General features: G+C 42.7%; 1 long non-coding RNA gene across 4 annotated transcripts; it reads left to right on the top strand.

The window, feature by feature from the left end:
- Positions 1–4,649: 4,649 nt before the first annotated feature.
- LOC103658242 lies at positions 4,650–18,301 on the top strand. Of its 4 annotated transcripts, none has more exons than XR_005836293.1 (6): positions 4,650–4,763; positions 10,410–10,710; positions 10,967–11,073; positions 16,347–16,495; positions 17,970–18,185; positions 18,268–18,301. It is a non-coding gene; the product is annotated as an uncharacterized LOC103658242 (long non-coding RNA). The 4 variants fall into 4 exon arrangements; XR_567095.1 differs by lacking the exon at positions 10,410–10,710 and adding an exon at positions 9,781–10,159; XR_567094.1 differs by lacking the exon at positions 10,410–10,710.
- The last annotated feature ends 1,245 nt before the right edge of the window (positions 18,302–19,546 follow it).

Here is a 19,546-nt window from a genome sequence, read left to right as displayed (position 1 = left end):
ATAGATAGATAGATAGATAGATAGATAGATAGATAGATAGATAGATACTGTGTGATTTGGAAAAATCACCATAACTCCCTGAACTTCAGTTTTCTCATCAACAAAACTGAGATAATACAATATGTCTTACAGAGTTGGAAAGAGACTTAAAAGAGAAGGGGCCTACCACATAATAGCTATTCAAGAAGGAAAATGGAATAGTCCTCTATTAAAAACACAGAATCATGTTGGGATTCCAAGAGAGATGTCTTAAATGGGCTCAAAAATTCAAAAGGGAGGGCATACAACAGAAGGTCTTATGCTTTAGTCTTTTAGGGACAATGGGATTATAGGAGTTTTTATATTCTTTTGGATGCTTTTCTTTCTAAAATTTTTCCTAAATCTCTAAGTGTTTCCTAAATTTTTTCTAAATTTCTAAAGTAAAAATTATTTGATAGAGGAACATACATTTGTTTTAATTTCAGAAAAGAAGGTATGCTACTTAACTCAAAGGACTTGCTTGTTTTTCTCGAAGTTGGTGTGGGACATGAATGACTGAGTCTGTCCATACTTTCCACAGTAGTACAACCAATAACGACCCACCCAGATTTTTCAAACAGCGGACTCGTGTGAGTGGGGCTCCACCAAAGGAATCCTCCCTTCACTGTCCTGAATGCCAGGACCTCAGGTAGGTCACTGAACTTCTTTTTTTTTTTTTAATACTTTTTTATTTATTTTTTAATTTTTATAATAATTTTTTATTATGTTATGTTAGTCATCATATAGTACATCCTTAGTTTTTGATATAATGTTCCATGATTCATTATTTGCGTATAACACCAAGTGCTCCATACAATACATGCCCTCCTTAATACCCATCACCAGCCTATCCCAATCCCCCACTCCCATCCCATCTGAAGCCCTCAGTTTGTTTCCCAGAGTCCATAGTCTCTCATGATTCATTCCCCCTTCTGTTTACCCCCCCTTCATTCTTCCCTTCCTTCTCCTACCAATCTTCCTGCTATTTCTTATGTTCCATAAATGAGTGAAACCATATAATTGTCTTTTTCTGCTTGACTTATTTCGCTTAGCATAATCTCCTCCAGTCCCGTCCATGTTGCTGCAAATGTTGGGTAACTGTTCTTTCTGATGGCTGAGTAATATTCCATTGTGTATATGGACCACATCTTCTTAATCCAGTCATCTGTTGAAGGGCATCTTGGCTCCTTCCACAATTTAGCTATTGTGGACAATGCTGCTATGAACATTGGGGTGCATATGGCCCTTCTCTCTACTACGTCTGTATCTTTGGGGTAAATACCCGGTAGTGCAATTGCTGGATCATAGGGTAGCTCTATTTTTAACTTTTTAAGGGACCTCCACACTGTTTTCCAAAGTGGCTGTACCAACTCGCATTCCCACCAACAGTGTAAGAGGGATCCCCTTTCTCCACATCCTCTCCAACATTTGTTGTTTCTTGCCTTGTCAATTTTTGCCATTCTAACTGGCGTAAGGTGGTTTTGATTTGAATTTCCCTGATGGCTAATGATTTTGAACATTTTTTCATGTGTCTGTTAGCCATTTGTATGTCTTCATTTGTCACTGAACTTCTAAAAGAATCCAGGTTCCTTCCCGTAAGTACATCCGATCACCAGGAGAATCTGGCTCAGCAAGAGGTTCTGTAAAGCAGGCCTGAGCCTTCATGAGATCACTGTTTCCAAGAGACACACAGATGGGTGGTGGAGGGATTGGGGCTTTGGCTTCCTAGGACATGAGTACTTTTTCTCTCAGGAGATCATTCTGACTTAGCTCACCACTCCTCCCATGCCCTAAGTTTTCTGGAGCACAGGGTGTGTTTCAAAACATTGTGAAATAATGAAGACATCCTGTTCAATTACATTTTTTTTTTTATTGAAAGTACAGCCCCTCAAAAACTGACGGCCATCTAGGAAGTACAAAAATAACAAAGTGGAATGAGCCGGGGAGAAAGTAAACAAGAGAGTGTTGGTGAGCAGTAGTTAGAGAGGTGCACAGCCTCAGGGCTCCATGTTGAGCAGGTCTGCATGATGTGGGAGAGTGGACTTTAAATGCCATTACAGCGCTGTGGGCTAGAGATTATCCGATCCACCTCCCTTAATCTACAGATAAGGAAACCAAATCTCCCAAAGTGGAGTGGTTTACCTAAGGATGGAATAAATAGGTAAGTAAGAAGCAGAAGCAAGAGGAGAAGTCAGCCTTCTATTGCTATATAACAATATAAAACCTCACTGCCATTAGGGGCCCTAGGTCAAATATTTAATGCCTTCTCTTGGGAGCCCATTTGGCTGGATCTTTCTCCTGCACAGTCATGCTGCCTCCAGGGGAAATTCCTCAGAAAAGCCTGGAATGGCATCTGACCTACACCGAAACCAGAACTGTAGCATATTTTGTTCCCAACCTGCCTCCCTGCCTATGTCTGGATGACCTTGCATACCATGGTTTCTCAGACGTGAATGATTTTTCATAATGGTTTCTCCGCTCAATGCTAAGAGCAGCAGGTTTGGATTTACTGTGCATTTTTGCTCTTACGTTTCTCAACTCAATATGCACGACACACCAAAGTCTATCACAATTATCAGTGTCGGAGATCTCTCCTCTCACCTCGTCCTCATTTAGGAATCTACAACAGATGAAATCTGCTTTATATTTTCTAGGTAAATAAGGAAAAGATAACAAGGGGACGTCACCTCCAAGAAATCTCAGGCACAACAGAAAATTCCTCCACATTTTTTGTTTCAGGGTCCGCAACTCCATTTGGCCTGTGTTACGTAGCATTAAGAGAAGAAAGATCCCAGTATCTCAGTGAAGGTCTCTGATGGTGCCAGATGGCTTGGCCTCCCAACTGAGTGACAAAAATGTGGTCTCAAAACTTACTTGGGTCCTCAGAGCTGCTGGGTAATTATTTCCTGTGTCCCTCAACAGCATTCATTGATGCTTAGCATACTGTGATGAGTATGTAGAGTATAAGAGCATGGACTCAGAAGCCAGAGAGCATGAGTTTGAGTCCCAGCACTGCAGTTACTTAGCTGAATGATCCTAGATGAGTTCACTGATGTCTCTGTCTCTTCCTATCTGTAAAATGAAGATCATAGTGGGACCCACCACTAGTTTTGCTGTGGGGATCAATATTTTTAAAGTGCTTAGAACAGTTTCTGACTCAGAATAAAAGGTCTGTACGTTTTTGTTTCATTTAAAAATACTATTCCCTAAGTTTGGCTTTCTGGGTATGAGGTATTGGGAATTGAAGGGTGTGGCAGACATGCTCTAAGGGGACACCCATGATTCCTTCCTCCTGGATTGTATAATCCCTTCCCCTTGAGTGTGGCAAGGACCTGTGACTTGCATCTAACTCACAGAATAAGGAGAAGGTGATGGGTGTCGCTCCCGTAAATATGCTATGCTGTATGACAAAGGTAACGGGTCCCATAATCGGGCTACGTTAAGACTTCTTGCTAGAAGGCTCACGTTCACTTTGGCTGGGCCTTAAAGAAACAAACTGCCATGAAGCGAACTGCCTACAGAGAGGGCCATGTGGCAGGGAACTTCATGCATCTTCTAGGAGCTGACAGTGGCCTGGAGCCAACAAAAATGGAAACAAACAAATCCCCTGAAGTTTGCAGTCCTACAGCACAAGGAAATAATTCCGTTCCATTCCAGCCTCCGGATGAGCATGCAGCCCAGTAAGACCCGGAAGCAGAAAATCCAGCTCAGCCCTGGCCCATATGCTGACTTTAGCCCTTATGAGAGACCCTGAGCCAGAAACTGCAGAGGTTGAAGAAAAACACAACCATTCTGACGGGTCTCACTTTACGTTCATAACCACCACGTGAATACTGTATATTGTACTTTCCTAGTCTGCTCTTGTCGCCTTTCTTCTAGGTGACCATTTCACACGTGTTCTCCCTCAGAACTCTATGATAACCTCCCCCACACTCGCTCTCAGCAGATATCCTTGCAACTCGTCATTGAAAAAACTGAGAACTTGCCCAAGCTCCAGCCACCCCATCCATCCATCTCCATCTGTACCCATATTTTTATCTTATCTCTAAGTATTTGGAATACATGGTCCACAGTCCAATCCCTCTACTTATGAGCTACGGCCCATCTCCTCTTGCCCACCCGAAGGTATCACTCCAGTACTTGGCTTGCTAAAAGATATCTCAAAATTAACATGTCTAACTGAATCCTGATCTATTCCTATTTTCCCACCTCATCCCACTTCTTTCAGTCTTCCTTACCTCTGTATTTCCTCCATGCTTATGGTTGCTCGGGCCAAAAACCTTAGACTCATCCTTGGCACCTTCTCTCATCCCAGATCCAATCTACATGTGTCCCACAGGCTCTGTCTTCAGCAGGTACTCAGGGTCCTACCAGTTCTCACCACTACTTTCCCTCATCCTAGTCTAGTCACCATCATCGCTTCCCTGGATCATGGCAGTAGCCTCCCAGCAGGACTCCTTGTTTCTACCCTTACCCCTCTCCAGCCCATTCTCAATGGAGCAGTCAGAATGATCTCTGGGGTTACATCACTCCTCTGCTCAAAAACCTCTACTGGCTTCTCATCTCAGTTGGAGTAAAGTGCAAAATCGTCAAACAACCCACAAGGTCCAACAGGGTCACCCACACACACACACACTTCTCTCCCTAACTCCTCCCTTTGTACTTTCCATATCCTGCCCTGCTTCACCCAGACCCGAGCTGCACTGGAGCTTAGAATCGGTCCTGAGAGCAGTGGGAAGCTTCTGGTGAGTTCTGTAAGCCATGCTTCTATCTTCTCTGCCTTTAATACGGAACAAAAGATGGAAGATGTCACAGCCTGTGCACCCTATGGGCATCAGTCTCTTATATCATAAAATTGTTGTGATGAGCCTTGCAGCCTCTAGCAAGGGCACAAATTCCCCTTTGCATAGCTGGTATTGCTTGGGACCCTTTTCTTATTTTCCTTTTTGGGGTGGAAAAAAAGATTAAAAGCAGAAAATTCAAATACTGGACATTTTAAATATTTTTAGAAGCTCTTCTTAATTTTATCATGTAAGTATTATAAACATTAAAATTGGGAATGAACAAAAGAGAGAAGGAAAGAAGGGAAGGAAGCAGGGAGGAGGGAAGGACGGGAGAGATGGGAGAGGGAGAGAGGAAGGAGGGAAGACATGGATAGAGACAAAAGGAAAAGAAAATCACCCCCAAGGGCCTGCCATATAAAACAGTTCCTATTCCCAGTTATGATTTCTAAGTACTTTTTGAACTCCAACACCCCAACCCTGCCCAGGATTGGGAGGAGCAGCACCTTCTCAGACATAATTTCGTGCAGCTCATCACGCCCTGCCCCAGCCGAGCTCACTTCTCACCCACAAGTCTTAGAACAGACATCCTGGAGTCTGCTTGTGAACCCACGACTTTGCTGGCATTTCACGCAAGTAACTGACTAGACTTGTCTTGGCCATAAGGCTGCTATTAAAAGAGATTCTGGTTCTTCTCTTGATAGGAAAAGAATAAATTCAGTTGCACTGTATTTTTAGCAGTTATAATGAATAAGTGATAACATATAAATGGGATACCCAATATGGAATAAATCCTTTTGGGGCACCTGGCTGGCTCGGTTGGTGGAGCATGCAACTCTCGATCTCAGGGTTGTGAGTTCAAGCCCCACATTGGATGTAGAGATTACTTAAAATTTTGAATTTAAATTTTAAAAAACCAGAATAAATCCTTTTGATTGAAGTGAACATACAAAGTCTTCCACTCACAAGAACCCCTGACTAAATTACATGATGATTCAATTCCACTGATATCCCTTTGAGCTTTTTAAAGATTGGTGTGGCGGTGCCTGGGTGGCACAGTGGGCTGAGCGTCCGACTCTTGGTTTCAGCTCAGGTCCTGACCTCAGGGTTGTGGGATCAATGGGCTCCTCCCTCAGCATGGAGTCTGGTTGAGATTCTCTCTTTCTCCCCTCTGCCCCTCCCCCCAATAAATAAATAGATAGACAGATAGATAGATATTGTTGTGTCCTTTATTTATATATCTGGTGCTGCATATGCTATCCTGTTCATATTAGGTTTTATTACCTCTATTTTGTAAAGCTGGGATATTTTGCTTAGAGGTCTTATTTTATTAAATAACTGTTTAAAGATTACTATTTGTTATTAGCCACAGAAGACAACAGTTGTAGGCCACGATTTAGTACACAGAAATAGTAATTTGTGGAAAAATAATTTAGAACTATGAAAATATAAATGGAACTTTGCACATGGCAGTTGGTGATTCACCTGATTATAGCTGGTTTGGATTATTTTTAGGATGAAGAAAGCAAGCATCAAATTAACACTGTGTGAAATATTTCCAATTGTGTGCTTGAAAGTTTTCTGACCACAAAAATTAAGAACATCTTCTAGTAATCATTCTGTCCATTTTTCCCATCACCCATTCTCTTCACAATTAATCCGGTAAAAGTGCTGACGAGCTATATCCTAAACATGATTTATTATTCCAAGACTGGCAGATTTCTAAATTATCAATATTACATATATTGACAACAGTTGATACGCACAGCAAAGTACATTTCAGACAAATTTAGCCCAATATTTGCTTCAGTAATGTATGCAAATCCTTTAGTAATTTATAAACTAAACTATAGATAAATTTCCATGATTTCTTAGATGCTTGGAAATATTAAGGGACTTCTGCAAGGTGCTCTTCACTTTCCCTGTGGATTCTCCCCTCTGCCGTCCCCTCCTTTCGGCCTGCCCTACGCCCTTCATGATTTCCTGAAGCAGGCCTGCTAGCAACGACTTCTCTAAGTCTTTCTTAATCCGGGGATATTTTTAATGTGCCTTCAGTTTTTGAGGCCTAGTTCTCCCTCATATGAAGGTCACCCATTTATTTCTGAGCAAATTTGCTGATTCTACAGACAGTGCCACTGGATGTGGGTTTCTCGCTTTCTGCCCAGATCAATGCAGCTCCCTCCGGCAGTGAGGCTGCTGCTGTGCCCAGCCAGCCCCACCTCCGTGGCAGTGACACGCCAGTGGGGCTGGGGGAAGCATCCTGTGCAAGAAGACTGTGGTTGTTCACTGTGTGTGCAGAAGTTCGAGTTCAGCAGTCTCATAAATACATGCTCCTTAATTTGCGGTCTGTGCTCTTTCACCAGAGCCCTGAAATACTTGTTTTTTCAACATTCTTGCCCCGTTTTATCGTTGTTTTTTGAGGGAGAGGATTTGCTGCCAGAAGGGCTGTCTTGGATTCAAACAGAATAGATTCTCAAAGGGCTGAATCTTAGAACAGCCCTTGATTGGTAATTTTGGCAGCTGGAGGCAGCAGTGGTAATGGTCCTATCTTATCAAAGAAGTTTATTGCTCTAGACGGTCTCATTGTTACCTAATTTTTCCTGCTGGAAGTTTAGCCAGTTCCTTTTTTACCAGAGATTAAAGGGACTTGTATTTACTGAGCATGTACTAGGGTACCGGCCTGATATATTCTCACATGTACGATTTCTCTTTAAAATAATGATTTTAGGGGCTCAGTCATTTAGGGTGGCTCAGTCATTAGGCATCTGCCTTCGGCTCAGGGCGTGATCCCGGCCTTCTGGGATCCAGCCCCACATTGGGCTCCTCCACTGGGAGCCTGCTTCTTCCTCTCCCACTCCCCCTGCTTGTGTTCCCTCTCTCGCTGGCTGTCTCTCTGTGTCAAATAAATAAATAAAATCTTTAAAAATAAATAAATAAAAAATAAAAAATAATAACATAAAATAATGATTTTAGGCTCTTTATAACAATAATTGCAACATGTGCTTGTTTTTGAAAATTTGACAAATACAGAAAAGAGTCCCCTCTCCAGAAACATTTTATAATGTCACCTAGAGAAAGACATACTCAACACTATAGTCTATTTTCCCCTGCCCCTCCCCTCTCTGTGTGTGTGTGTGCCTATGTGCCTGTTGTGATATTAGCTGTAGAGGGTGAGAAATAAATCTACTGCTTTCCTTGCAAGATCATTGCCCTGCCCTCAGGAGACGTATCTAGAAAAAAGCTGCCACGGCCAATGTCAAAGAGGTTACAGCCTGTGTTCTCTTCTAGGATTTTTATGGTTTCAGGTGTCACAGTTAGGTCTTTCGTCCATTTTGAATTCATTTTGGTGTGTGGTGTAAGAAAGTGGTCCAGTTTCATTCTTTGGCATGCTGCTGCCCGGTCTTCCCAACACCATTTGTTGAAAAGATGGCCTTTTTCCCATTGCATGTTCTTGCCTCCTTTGTTGAAGAGCAATTGATCGTATAATCATGGGTTTATTTCTGGGCTCTCTTTTCTGCTCCATTGATCTATGTATCTATTTTTTATGCCAGTACCTTGATGTTTTGCTTTCTACAGCTTTGTAATATAACTTGAAGTCCGGAATTGTGATGTCTTCAGGTTTGCTTTTCTTTATCAAGATTGCTTTGGCTATTCAGGGTCTTTCATGGTTCCATACAAATATTACAATTGTTTGTTCAAGCTCCGTGAAAAATGCTGTTGGGATTTTGATACATATTAAATGTGTAGATTGCTTTGGGTAGTATAGATGTTTTAACAATGTTTGTTCTTCCAATCCAAGAGCATGGAACGTCTTTCCATTTCTTTGCGTCCTCTTTAATTTCTTTCATCAATATTTTATAGTTTTCAGAGTACAGGTCTTTCACCTCTTTGGTTAGGTTCATTCCTAGGCATCTTATTATTTTTGGTGCAATTGTAAATGGAAAGGAAACAATAAACAAAACTAAAAGATAACCTACTGAATGGGAGAAGATATTGACAAAGGGTATATCCAATAAAGGGTTAGCATCCAAAATATATAAGGAACTTATAAAACTCAACACCCAAAAAACAATTAATCCAATTTAAAAATGGGCAGAAGTCATGAACAAACATTTCTCCGAAGAAGACATCCAGATGACCAACAGATACATGAAAAGAGCCTCCACATCCCTCAGCATCAGGGTAATGGAAATCAAAGCCACAATGAGATACCACCTCGCACCAGTCAGAATGGAGAAAATCAAGCACACAAGAAACAACGAGGATTGGTGAGGATGAGGGTAACCCTTGTGCACTGCTGGTGGGAATGCAAACTGGTACAGCCACTCTGGAAAACAGTACGGAGGTTCCTCAAAAAGTTAAAAAAATAAAACTACTCTAAGATCCAGTGATTGCACTGCTGACTATTTACCCAAAGAATATAAGAGCACTAATTCAAAGGGATACATACACCCCTATGTTTATAGCAACATTATTTACAGTCGCCAAGATAGGACAGCAGTCCATGTCCATCAGCTGATGAATGAATAAAGATGTGGTGTATGTATATAATGGAATATCCCTCAGCCATCAGGAAGAAATTTGCCATTTGCAATGGCATGGATGGAGCCAGAGAGTATCATGCTAAGCGCAATAGGTAAGAGAAAGACAAATACCACATGATTTCACTCATATGTGGAATGTAAGAAACAAAACAGATAAGCAAAGAGAAAAAGAGAGAGACACAAACCAAGAAACAAACTCTTAACTCTAGAGAACAGAGGGGGGAGGGGGTTTAAACAGGTGATGGGGATTAAGGAGCACACTTGTCATGATGAGCACCGGTGTTGTGTGAAAGTGTCGAATCACTGTATTGCACACCTGAAACTAATATTACACTGTATGTTAACTGGAATTAGAATAAAAATTAAAAAAAAAATAAAAAGATCATTGTCCTCTTCCAAGGTTCTGAGGCTTGTAAAAATCTTTGTTCTTATCCCAGCTGCTGGGGGTAGAAGAGACAGCCACGCCACCCGTGAGCTCGAGCGCTACAACATACATTTTGGTGACACAGAGATAAAGCAAAGATTCTGCTCTTTCGGGACAAAGCAGACTTGTTTTGCTCCAACAAATTATATTGTTCTCTGTATGGAAAATTTATCGTCATCGTGGATATGTATTTTATCCTCTAAGAAATTTTTTTAAGATCAATATGGATTGAGCTGCTTGGCTCTTAAAAATTACCGTTGGCGCCATCAGGAGAAAGCGCAGACCAGAGGAAAAAAGAATTTTAATCTGAGCTGGTGCTTCCCCTTCTTTTTAGGAAACACAAAGTAATTTACAGGCGGGCCCAGGAAAAAGCAAATGCTTCAAGAACCGAGGTAGGTTGTTCAGAAGCAGACAGATCAACAATCTTTAAGGTTTTGTTTTGCTTTTTCACTTTAGATGTCATGTTCCCAAGCCAGGGAGGGTAGGCTGCCCTTGGTTCGTTAGTATGGAGCTCATTCTTTAGGTGAGGTCAGCAGGCAAGCATTGGCTGCTCTCACCAGGGGGGAAGCTGAATAGACTGGAGCATCCCTGCGTCCCCATCACCCACACTCCAGAAAGGAGAGCTGGTTCCTCTTCCCCCAGGAATGGACACTGACTGAGTGGGAGAGAGCCATCATTTGCAGCTAACCGAAGCCTGAGGCGTTCCCCTTAAATGCTGAGGATACGACTGAGAAGAAAAAGTTCTTTCTCCAGGAGATGGGACGGAATTTCCCCAGAGAACAGCAGCCTTGGGGGCACTCAGCTGAGAGACTCTGAAGGCGAGGCTCTGAGAGAACAGTAACTGCGGGAAGAGGGGAGAAGGTGTTTATGAAAACCTAGATCCGTCGGTGTGTGGACCCTGGGGAGGTCCTGCTCCGGGCTCCATCCAAGCTAAGGGATCAGTGTAAGAAGCACTTGCTCCGCTAGGAGCCTGCTTCTCCCTCTCCCACTCCCCCTGCTTGTGTTCCCTCTCTCGCTGGCTGTCTCTATCTCTGTCAAATAAATAAATAAATAAAATCTTTAAAAAAAAAAAAAAGAAGCACGTGGGGACTACACCAGAGTTAAAAACCGTATCAGAGGGACGAAATATGTGCCCCAACTGTGCTGAGGCTTTTTAATCTCCAGAAATCAACATATTTTTATTGTCCCAACAAAATCAGCCCAAAGGCAGAAAACCAGGTGACCACTTGACGCTCTACCGAACTACCGAACGAACACATTCTTGAGTCTACAGGGCGTTCGGCTCCTTACTTCCACGCGTGAATCGGTGAGTATCTCTACATAGTTCAAAAGCCCATTAAATTGCTCCCCCAAAGAAAAGATGAATTCTAACGAGAGCTATAAAGGGCAGCTTATAAAACTGTTAACATTTTTACAATCTGTCATGGCCACTGAAAAGCTCTTTCAGAATTATATGGGGTTCCCTAGTTTCTCGTTCAAGGCTTAGACCTAGGATCTGAATGATCCCATCTAAAATATATACCTTTCAAATTCAATGGCGATGATCCCAGGGTCCTAGGATCGAGTCCTGCAATGGGCTCCCTGCTCACCAAGGAGCCTGCTTCTTCCTCTGCGTGCTGCTCCCCCTGCTTGTGCTCTGTCTCTCATTGTCTCTCTCATGCTCGCTAGCTCTATCTCAAATAAATACATAAAATTTTTAAAAATAATAAATTCAATGGTGATTTTATGACAAAGCGTGTCTTTAGGTAGGAAATATGCAAATAGGAAAATATCCAAACAGGAAAAGTAACTTCCATATGGAATACACATTCCCTGGACTAGAAAGCGGAGGGTTGTGCTGTCCTGCGGGCTCAGGCGGGTCTTGTGGCCGGGCTGCTCACTCAGCACGGCCAGGAAAAACTGCTCTCTTCTACAGATGGGCTTCGAGCTTTCCTCAGGTAGTTCTAACAGAGCTAACGGTCACCGGGCTTACCTTTTACAGAGAACTTTATTTTTCCATCAGAAGGCTGTGGCTTCAAGTTGCTAAGGAACTTTGGAAGGGCTGAGCGCAGAGGGGTGTGGAAATAACGAGAAGCCTGTGAGCCAGACGACCAGAAGGTTGAGATGCGTCACAGCTGGATCCAGTTCATGTCCGTCATTACTTGCCTCTTGTTTTCCCTTGAAAACTAAAAAATTAATGTCCCAGATCATGTTCTTGGAACTCAAAGAAATATCATGAGTAATGAATAAGTGTGAATTTTACCCAAGAAATGTCGTCTACCTACGTACAGTGTATGGACGTGGGTACACACAGGAAATCACTCAATCTCGTTCAAGCCAATTGTGAAAACTATAATTAAAGAGAGACTTAGGGTCTGAAATTCTGGCCACACCAGGGATAGACTGAATGAGGCCACAGAATTTCACTCTTGACATGTTAACCAGCTTCAGAAACAAGTGGCCCCCACAGGCCCACACCGCATCGACAGTAGAATATTCTTTGTAAATTAATCATCCTCCAACTTACCAAGTTTCTCATCCTAAAGTAATAATTCCCTTCCACCTATTCCCACAGCTATATGCTATAAGCAAAACAAAGGCTCGTTATCTAGGAGGGAAAAGGTAGTATTGAAACCCCAAACCAAAATCTTATCCACATCCACACCTAAACCTGACAGTGAAATTTTATGAATGAGCTTAGCTTTAATATACAGTGATTTTTACATGAAATAAAAATTTGATAGCTGCAATATTTATTTTTTGCCCACAACATCAAAGAGTAAAAACATATAATTTGGGGGTAGCTGGGCACTCAATCAGTTGAGCAGTTAACTCTGGATTTCGGCTCAGGTCATGATCTCAGGATTGTGAGATCAAGCCCCATATCAGGCTCCCCACTCAGTGGGGACTCTGCTTGGGATTCTCTCCCTCTGCCCCTTCTCCCACCCTCACCCCCCTCAAATAAATAAATAAAAATTTAAAAAATATATATAATTTATATTTAATCATTCTTTCACAGGCTTGAGAACTTAAAGAATAAAAACAGTGGGGCACCTGGGTGGCTCAGCTGGTTAAGCATCTGACTCCTGATTTCTGTTCAGGTCACGATCTGAGGGATTGAGCCCTGAGTTGGGCTCTGCACTAGGCGTGCTTGAGATTCCCTCTCTCCCTCTCCCTCGGGCCCCCACGCCCACCTCTCAAGTGGGAGCTCTCTCTCTTCCTCTCTCTCAAAAAAGAAAAAAAAAAGTTACCTATCACCAAAGCACCAACCTCCAAGTTCTCTTTCTTGGCTCTAACCTGAAAGTCAGATGCTGAGGTCCTTGAGGGGACGGCAGCAATGATAAGAGAGTGTTCTTCCACAAGCTGGGAGCCAGCTCGGATTCCAAGTGTTGAGGGGGAACCCTTAGTCCCCGCTCCTGACATTCTATATGGAAGGAGCTCCCTTAATCTCATCTCGCCTTACTTAGATCTCCCTCCCCTTACTCATTTCCAGAGGAACAGGAGTGGAACAGGGCATGCACGGCTCTTGTTTCTGCAGAGGTCAGCCATTTGGTAAGCGTCAGTTCGGTAAGGCCGCTCCGCACCTGCAGGAGGAGACTGCCCCTGAGTGTTAAGTCTGTCCAAGAGTCTGGTGCGACATTAGGAAGCTTGTTGGAGCCAGGGACCGAAATTACATTCTCCAGCTGTCAGCCAACAGTGGCCATTTGATCACTGCCGGCCTGGTGACTTCATATTGATAAGTTCAGGACTTGGCTCAGAAGAGAGGAGTAATATATTTTTTAACTTCCCTCATTCCCTGGCAGAAGTAATCACAGCATTCCTATGACAACACATCCTTTTAGCTATAAGATGAGTAAGACACAGTCACCACTCTTAGAGGTCTCACAGTGGGAATGGGAAGAAACAGAGGAATGTTATTTAATGTGAAGAAATGCTAATAGAGGTGGAGCACAAGAGTCACTGGGGCAGGAAGGGAGGAGTAGTTGACTCAGCCCAGCAACCGCATGTTGACAAAGATAGTGGTACATGGGCTGATTCTGGAAGGATGAGCCGTGGCTGGCCAAGCGGTGATGTGCAGGAACAGAGGGAGCGCTCTCGGCAGACCCTGTAATGCTGGCTCTGACACCCGGGGCAGGGCTGGGCGTGCAGAGAGGAGTTTGGTAAACATGGGAGGTAACTGGAATGCTTGTTAAAAACACCGAGGACCGAGTCCTACCACAAATGCACTGATCCAGAAGGAGTAACCTGGGAATGTGTATTTTTAATCAGCACCCCGGGTAATTTTTTGATCAAGAAAGTTTAGGGATCACTGCCTAAATTTGGGGAGCCAATGAAGAGCTTCAAGAGTTAGAGGAATCAGATCAGAACAGAATTTTTAACTCCATGAGGACAATGGAACTTAAAGGCGGGAAGATCTCTATAATAGTTTCAACAAGAGAGTAAGAGGGTCCCAAACACGCTGCTGACGATGGGTATGAAGTTCAGGGACAAAATGTAAGAGATATTTAAGGTGTTAGGGGGCAGGACTTAACTGACTGCATGTCGACAGTGAAGGAGAAGACCTAGAGGTCTCCAGCGTGTCTGATGCAGGTCACTGCGTGGCTGGGCTAGTCCCAGGAGACAGAATACGGGTATCTCCTTAGCTCATGAGCAATTGGACCGGGTATCTCCTTAGCTCATGAGCAATTGGACCTTCAGTAAGCACTGTCCCCTTTCCAAAGGACAAGTCCACAATAGTCTTCGCAGACTGTAATTCAATATCTGATCATATCTTATTGATCTAGAATGGACCCTTAAAAACCCTGTGCCAGTTACACAAGGTCTTCTGGTCATTTGTGACCGGGCTTACCGAAAGCCAGAGTGTTTAAATGTGGCTGGAACTTTAACTATGGGCAGTCACATCCCATCAGTGGATGGAGAAGCAGAGGGGAGACAGTCGTAGTAATAGTACTAGCAGGAAGAGGAGGAGAATAAAGCAGGCACACCCTCAAAGTAGCAGAGAGGAAGAAATGAATCAGAGAAAGCACTGGCACCTTCCCAGTTTCTGGGTCCTACCCGTTTGAGCCCCAGCTGCACTGTTACTCTTGAACTCCATCAACTCAACCGTGGCCTTATAGAAATGCTTTTGGGTTTTGGTCTATTCAGCTCAGCTAGTACTACTTTGCTATTTGCAATACAGGCATAAAGACAGCATGTTGGGTTGGGGACATATCAAGACTTTAGGTATCCACAGGACATTCAAATGGAGTTGTCTAGTAAGATGTTTGACATGTTGGTCTGGTGCACAAGAAAAGGGGGGATGGTTGGGATGAAATAAATTATGTGCCTGTGTTTGGCATAAAAGTTGAGGCTAAATGAGAATGGCTGTGGTCACCTAGATAGATCATGAGGAAAGAGATAAAAAATATAAGCTATCTAGCACACCTGGGTGGCTCAGTCAGTTAAGTGTCGCCTTCAGCTCAGGTCATGATTCCAGGGTCCTGGGATCAAGCTCCGCATCAGGCTCCCTACTCGGTGGGGAGTCTGCTTCTCCCTCTCCTTCTGCTCCTCTCCCCTGCTTGTGCGCTCATGCACTCTCTTTCTCTGTCTTGTTCTCTCTCAAAAAGCTAAAAATAGAGCTACCTTATGACCCAGCAATTGCACTACTGTGTATTTACCCCAAAGATAGAGATGTAGTGAAAAGAAGGGGCACATGCACCCCAATGTTCATAGCAGCAGTGTCCACAATAGGCAAACTGTGGAAGGAGCCGGGATGCCCTTCAACAGATGAGTGGATAAAGAAGATGTGATTCGTATATACAATGGAATATTATTCAGCCATCAGAAAGGATGAATACCCACCATTTGCTTTGACATGGATGGAACTGGAGGGGATTATGCTAAGTGAAGTAAGTCAAAGAGAGTAGTAGAACATAAGGAATAGCATGGAGGACATTAGGAGAAGGAAGGAAGGGAAAAATGAAGGGGAGAAATCAGAGGGGGAGACGAACGAACCATGAGAGACTATGGACCCTGGGAAACAAACTGAAGGTTTCAGAGGGGAGGGGGTGGGGGGATGGGCTAGCCCGGTGATGGATATCAAGGAGAGCACGTATTACAATGAGCACTGGATGTTATACACAAACAATGAATCATGGAACACTACATCAAAAACTAATGAAGTACTGTATGGTCACTAACATAACATATATATATATATATATATAGTTGGGCAGAGGAGAAGGAAACCATGTTCCAACCTGGGCTGTGCAGTATGGTACCACCAGTTCCATGAGTCTGTCAAATAAATAAAATCTTTAAAATATATATATACAAGCTATCTAGACACTAAAATGATTGTAGAGGAGAGTTAAAGACTTGTTATTTCTGAGGGAGTAGAAATGGTCCTTTAGGGTTGTGGCTAAAAGCAGAATTTTCCATAACTCTTAGAATTATTAAGTATGATTAAGGTCTATAAACATTATAATTAATCTAATAATACTAGAAGTAATGAGTAATGACGGACAGTATTAGAGAGAAACCTCCACATTGAACTTCATAGAATAGTACTAACCCAGATGAGCAAGAATACCCCCACTCATGCCTCCCATTCCCGTTCAGGAAAAATCAACTACTAATGGACAACTTTGATGACCCCCATCACCCACTTCCCAGAATGCAGAGATCCAGGATGTAACACAACTGACCTTGCTGAAGAAACTGGGAAAGATTTCTTCGTTTAACTACCAATGGGGACCAGAAACGCCTCAGTGAGTCAAAAACTTTACCGCACCTCATAAATCAGCAGCGGCCCTGGGATTTTGTCTGGGATGATTTCCAAACATGTGTTAAGCATTATTTGTCATGGAACTTTGTGCAATAAAAAGTCTATTTTTTTTGTTAAATGATCACTAAGACATTTGTCAATTACGACGGTTCTTTGGGTCCTACTGCTCCTTCCTTTTCCTCTTAAAGTCACACATTCCAATTAAAATATTTTTTGGAAGTTCGGGCCCTAAAACACACGCCATTTTCAGCATGCCGTTCCTCTGCCCCCAAATCCATGTTCAGTGACACAGTAAAAAGACAGGAGGGGGGTACCTGGCTGGCTCAGTTGGTGGAACATGCAAATCTTGATCTCGGAGGTGTGAGTTCGAGCCCCACATTAGGTGTAGAGATTACTTCAAAATTAAAAAAAAAAAATCTTTAAAAAAAAATGAAAGACAGGAGGGAAACATACTGTTTTTTCCAAATTCTCTTTGAGCATGGAATTTATAAGAAAAAGTATAATTCGAAACAGAATCTTAAAAAAATCTATCATGGGTCTGTACATCATTAGCAATTAACGTATTAAATTTTTGAGGCATAGTCTTGAAGGGAGTTAGTTAATTTTTTGTGTATTTATTATTCTGTCACACACGTTCAAGTACTTAGTAATTATAATTCTGCTTTCCTCTTCAGTCATAACTGAGGCATGCAAATGACAACACATACAGTCCAGTCGATATTGTTTCCCCTAAAAAAACACACTTTTAAAGAAGTGTTAGCATTTATTAAATTGCAAGACTAGGGACAGATTTGGTTATACAATCCAAACCAGTTTTCCCCAAACTCTTCTGCAGAACATGAACATCCCACAAATTTTAAATAGATGTTAAAGGGACGCCTGGTGGCTCCGTCAGTTGAGCATCCGACACTTGATTTCGGCTCAGGTCACAAGCTCAGGGTCGTGAGATTGAGCCCCACATTGGGCTCTGTGCTCAGCGTGGAGTCTGCTCGTCAACCTCTCCCCCTACTCCTCCCACCCCCCACTTGTGCGCTTTCTCTCTCAAATAAGTAAAATCTTTTTAAAAAATAGACATTAAATACCAAAGACTTTTGACCGGGTCCTGGGTATGGGGGGAAAAGGTTCTGTAAGACATTGAGACAATGGAGAAAAACTGAATATGGGCTGTACACTGGGGGCTTCTGTATCACCACCAAATTCTGAGGATGCGATAAAGTATCACGGTTACAGAGGGCAATGTCTCTTCGTAGGACAGGCATCCTGGAGTCCATAGGGGTCGAATGTCATGATACCTGCAACTTTCAAATAGTTCACAAAAAACGTTACGTTTATCTATGGCCATAAATGGGGAAGAGCAAGAGGTAAAACAAACGCAGCCAACGTTAACAACAGGTGAGTCGAGGTAAAGGGTATGTTGGGACGATCTGTACTATCCTTCCATCTCTTTGTTTCAATAGGGCTCCTATGCAAGACTGCTCCGGGGAACCTGGGGGAAAGCACGCAATACCTGCAACTTCCTCAGCCTCGGGATATTGTCATCCTACCCCGCTCCCAAGCTGCTCCTGATACGGGTGCTCCAAGGACACAGTTGGGAAAAAGCTGAACGGAAGACCAGGAAGCCCTGCTCTGATGCACTTCCTGCTTAACGGGTCACTGGACTTTCGTTCTTAACGGTGAGCATTCACAGGCTTGATCCTTTCTCTCACAACACTTAAACATGTTTTTAAGACTTTTTTTTTTTTTTTAATTTGACAGAGAGAAAGACAGCCAGCGAGAGAGGGAACACAAGCAGGGGGAGTGGGAGCGGAAGAAGCAGGCTCCCAGCAGAGGAGCCTGATGTGGGGCTCGATCCCAGGACTCCGGGATCACGCCCGGAGCCGAAGGCAGATGCTTAATGACTGAGCCACCCAGGCGTCCCAATATTTAAACATGTTTTTAAATGCACTTAAACATATGGCTTGCCTTTTTAAGCAAACCAAAAAAAAAAAAAAGTATAATGGCATATTAGGCTCCCAAGGTCTCTACGGCCACATCTGTCCACTCAGGTGACCAAATGTGTTTGCGACCTTTGTAAATTGCCCATTTTTATCTAAAATGCAGTTATTTTTTTTTTAGATTTTATTTATTAAAAAAATAAGATTTTATTTATCTGAGAGAGAACCCGAGCAGGGGGAGTGGCAGAGGGAGAGGGAGAAGCAGGGAGCAGGGAGCCCACCATGGGGTCTCTTTCCCAGGATGCTGGGATCATGACCATTATTATTTCATATGTAAATCTATTGAAGCATAATATAGACATTATATGTAATTTATAAAACACAAATATAATTTATTAATACACATAATAGGTTCGATACATGGAAAATAGACCTTTGAAAACAGTTTAATGATTATGTGTTACAAACTCCCTCATAGTCCAACCTATAAATCAAGAATTTTTTATTAACATATAACGTATTGTTCCAGGGGTACAGGTCTGTGATTCAACAGTCTTACACAATACACAGCGCTCACCACAACACATACCCTCCCCAATGTCCATCACCCAACCACCCCATACCTCCCACCCCCGCTCCACTCCAGCAACCCTCAGTTTGTTTCCTGAGATTGAGTCTCTTATGGTTTGTGTCCTTCTCTGGTTTCTTCTTGTTTCATTCTTTTCTCTCTTCCCCTATGATCCTCTGCCTTGTTTCTCAAATTCCACGTTATCAGTGAGATCATATGATAATTGTCTTTCTCTGATTGACTTATTTCGCTTAGCATAGTTCCCTCTAGTTCCAACCATGTCATTGCAAATGGTAAGATTTCATTTTTTGATGGCTGCATAATATTCCATTGTACATATATACTACATCTTCTTTATCCATTCATCTGTCGATGGACATCTGGGCTCTTTCCATAGTTTGGGTATTATGGACATTGCTGCTATAAACATTGGGGCACAGGTGCCCCTTCGGATCACTACATTTGTATCTTTGGGGTAAATACCCAGTAGTGCAATTGCTGAGTCGTAGGGTAGCTCTATTTTCAACTTTTT

The sequence above is a fragment of the Ursus maritimus genome, unplaced genomic scaffold, assembly GCF_017311325.1.
Source record: "Ursus maritimus isolate PB19 unplaced genomic scaffold, ASM1731132v1 scaffold_2, whole genome shotgun sequence".
Lineage (NCBI taxonomy): Eukaryota > Metazoa > Chordata > Mammalia > Carnivora > Ursidae > Ursus > Ursus maritimus.
This window is presented reverse-complemented; position numbering and strand designations above follow the sequence as displayed.